At 42.2% G+C, this 3,520-nt stretch overlaps 1 pseudogene; it reads left to right on the top strand.

The window, feature by feature from the left end:
- The first annotated feature begins 4 nt into the window (after positions 1-4).
- Positions 5-2,811, top strand: LOC147416687 (uncharacterized; annotated as a pseudogene).
- The last annotated feature ends 709 nt before the right edge of the window (positions 2,812-3,520 follow it).

The following is a 3,520-nucleotide window of genomic DNA, read 5'->3' as shown; positions in this document are numbered from 1 at the left end:
TTTTTTCGAGAGGAGCGAACCAAATCCAGATCTCTCCCCACCTTCATCTTGCCTAAATGATGCATCCGCGCTTCTTGTAGTGATGATCAAATATGCCAAAGAAGCTGACTTTGTTGTGAAATGGAGAATTGAAGAGATTCTGCCGACATGGTCAGATTTGATTGCTGAATGGAGTGCTTGGGAAGAAGAGGAGGACCTTGCAGTCTTTGATGCCATCAAAGAGATTGTCTTGCTACAAGTAAGACTAACTGGCATTCTGATAGAAATATGGTTTGAAAGAAGCAGACGTGCATTGATTTATTTGGTTTGGATGGCTTTGCATCTAATTTTTTTCTTTTATGTTTGTTATATGCTTCAAATTTCCAGGGAAAATTCCCGTTGCCACATTTTGCGCTTGCTCCAATCCCCCTCCTCCAGCTGTCCCTGTCCGACCCCGCTCTATTCTAGAAGGGATCACCACATTCCTCAGCTCTGGGATAGAAACAGCATACCCTGCTGCTACATGGCGAGCTTGTAGACTGGGCCATTCTCTTCTCCAGGTGTCTAGAATTTCATTTGAAAGTGAGGAGATAACACCTGTGCTTTCAGTTCGTTTCACTCAAGTTGCTATTCAGCGCTTGATGCAACTAAACAACCGTAAAGCACCTTTAGCAAAACCTCTTGTGCTGTTGATTGCTATGTGCTACGTCTGTTGTCCGAATTCTGTTGCACGAGTTCTGTTTGAGAATGACGCTGCTGGGTCACGACTGCTGGCTTGGGGGGAAGCCCTTGCAGACTTATCATTGTCAGAAGAGGCTCTGGGGATCACACTGGAATCTGAACTGAAAATAGCTGGTAATGTATACCTCTGCAGTGAATTTTCTTAGATCTATGATTAGGAATCCGGCGAGATGCCGTTTATTTGGCTCAAAGCTGTTTGTATGTCTTCAGTGGCAGTTCTGCTAAGGATGCTTGAAGAGCTTTGCAAGGAGAATGTGATTCAGGATGCAAAAGTCCTTGATCTTAGGCGTAAATTTTCTGTTTCTCTACTTACACTATCAATACGGCTTAAAGAGCTGCAAGAGGCTGAGGAGGAGAGCAAAGATGAAGCTGATAATGACGGGGAGGAGGATGAGGATGAGGATGACTCTGATGCGGAGGATGATGTAAGTAAACTTTCTTTGGAAATTTTCAATAGCGATATACTGGTGTGCATTTTATCTCCTCGCTTTTTGTGTGAGTCATGAGTCTTTTGAAAGTAGCTGGAGCATTGGTCAACCCAAATGTCGTGACTCTATATGCAAATATGCCCCATTCATCCTTCTGGTTGACATTATACACAGGATTCAGAAGATGATGAAACGCTTGAAGAAACTGAGGATCAATTTCTGGAGAGATATGCACAAAGAGCACAGGATTTAGAAAAGGAGACCTTAGAAGAAGCTGAAGGTGGAGAAGAGGAAGATGGCTGTGAGCTTGAAATTGGTAAGCATCTTTCCGCCTTGGTGTTTTTCCAAAAGAAGGATGGAAACAAAGCATGCATAGATTTTACAGAGATTTATACCTCGATGTCTGTTTCAAGGTGCCAAATTACGATGTTTTCTTGTTGTCTGTATTTTAGGTGTTTTAAGTCTTAGTGACCAAATGCCATCTGTGTATACTTTCCTACAAAATTATGGCAAGAAGCTGATGAGTGAGACTCCTTTGCCCCATGAGCTAGTGGCAGAGTTTGTGGACAATTTCCCAGATTCAGCTCAGTTTTTCGGTTGACTCAAGTACAAAAACGACTACATGCAATTATATTTATCTGCGTGTCAGAAGAGATGTCCCTTGGAATAGAGGAATTATTCAGGCCCTTTGCTTGTCCTACAGTGTGTTGTAACATAGTTATACAGAGAGATACTGTGTCATATTGAGAGTATGGGTAGCAGGTGTTGGGTTCCTGAAATAGATAAAAGGTGCAGGGTGCATTCAAAGTGCATGGTGAAAGGGCAGGCCTGAAATAGGTACTATGCAAAGGCTGCATTCAGTGAATGTGATCATCAACGACAAGAAGCAAAGTGGAATCCAAAGGTTTCTCATGAGCATTTTGTGTTCAGCAATGGAGCTGTAGGGCAGCAATGAGTGCGCTGAGCTCCATAGATGGCAGGAGCACAAGGGCCATCAGGTTTTGCAAGACAAAAAGAGTGCGAGGAATTAAATGGAGCTGTTACATCCCCACCGATGCTGAGAAGCATGGTGAGTATTCTCTCTAAACAGCTTGTCTACAAGTAAGTGCCAACAAATCCCTTCGCTTCAGGCTCTCCAACAATTTCTCAATTCTACATTTCTACTGGCTTGCTTTATCTAAGGGCAAAAAATGATCTACTTGGCCCCCAGTCCTTCAACAGTGGTTCTTCAATAGATGCAAGTGGAGCTATGGGACTAGTTCATCCTGATGATGACTTGAGCCAAGAAGGTCCTCTTATTTCTTTTCACATATCTGCCAGTCTCACAAGGGGAACAAACCATTGCTGACCATTCATTTTCTAGATGTACTTGAAGCACTTCAGCCCTTAAAACAAAACATCTGTTGGCCAGCTCTCTCACCAATACATGCAGTATGCAGATATTTGTATTGGGAGGGTACCTAGAGTTACACCCACTACTGGGCTTTGATGTCGTAGTATTTAGTCAACACTATGCATAAAGGAGCTGATGCTTATATTGTCTATATTGTCTTGTGAGTGACTACCATGAGTCTATACTTTCCTGTAAGGGTGAATCTGGGCTTATTATCCTGGATTCATCTAGGTATATAAGAAGTATATCGTGTTCCACTTCCAAGTTGTATCTAACTAGTACATTTAATGTCTATCCTACATGGCATTATGAGTTTGTCAATCCAGATTACACCTAACCAATATTTCCCAGCAATTAGAGCTTTATCTAGCCTCCGCATATGACCAGTTTTGGTTTGATTCAGCTTGCCTAGCCACTTGGGACGAGAGTTGCTCGGCCTTATCAGCCAGCCTTGGGATGTCCTCATCCGAAAATGTCCATAGGGTTTTTGTGGACCTTTGCTTCCAAATTTGAACCTTTGAGACCTTAGTAATTTAAGCAATGCAAACAGTGTCCCAAGTTGCTCGGCCTCATCAGCCAGCCTTAGGATGTCCTCTTGTCAAGAAATGTCCACAGGATTTTTTTGGACCTTTGCTTCCAAATCTCAACCTTCTGAGACCTTAGTGATTTTAACAGTGCAAACAAGGAGGGCAACTAGCAGGTGGTGTAATTCACAGAATGCCCTTAAAGTTCTGAAATTTCTGAACATAGCCTTGTACCATAGTCGGACAGATTGGTTCAAATTTTACAGTTGATTCAACCTGATGATAAAGCTCTTTGTTTAACTGCGTTTCAATGAGCTTACAAATAGTGGCATTTGTGTCATCAAAAACCCTACAATTTTATCTAATGAGCCCACAATGTAAGCATGACTTTTCTTATATAAGCTTGCTAACATAATACCTTGAGAGATGCTTGTCAAATTGAACGGGGGTATATT

This window comes from Adiantum capillus-veneris, unplaced genomic scaffold (genome assembly GCF_014529385.1).
Source record: "Adiantum capillus-veneris isolate H3 unplaced genomic scaffold, ASM1452938v2 Hic_scaffold_603, whole genome shotgun sequence".
NCBI classification, from domain to species: Eukaryota; Viridiplantae; Streptophyta; class Polypodiopsida; order Polypodiales; family Pteridaceae; genus Adiantum; species Adiantum capillus-veneris.
The sequence above is the reverse complement of the archived record's forward strand: the minus strand, read 5'-3'. Positions and strand labels throughout refer to the sequence as shown.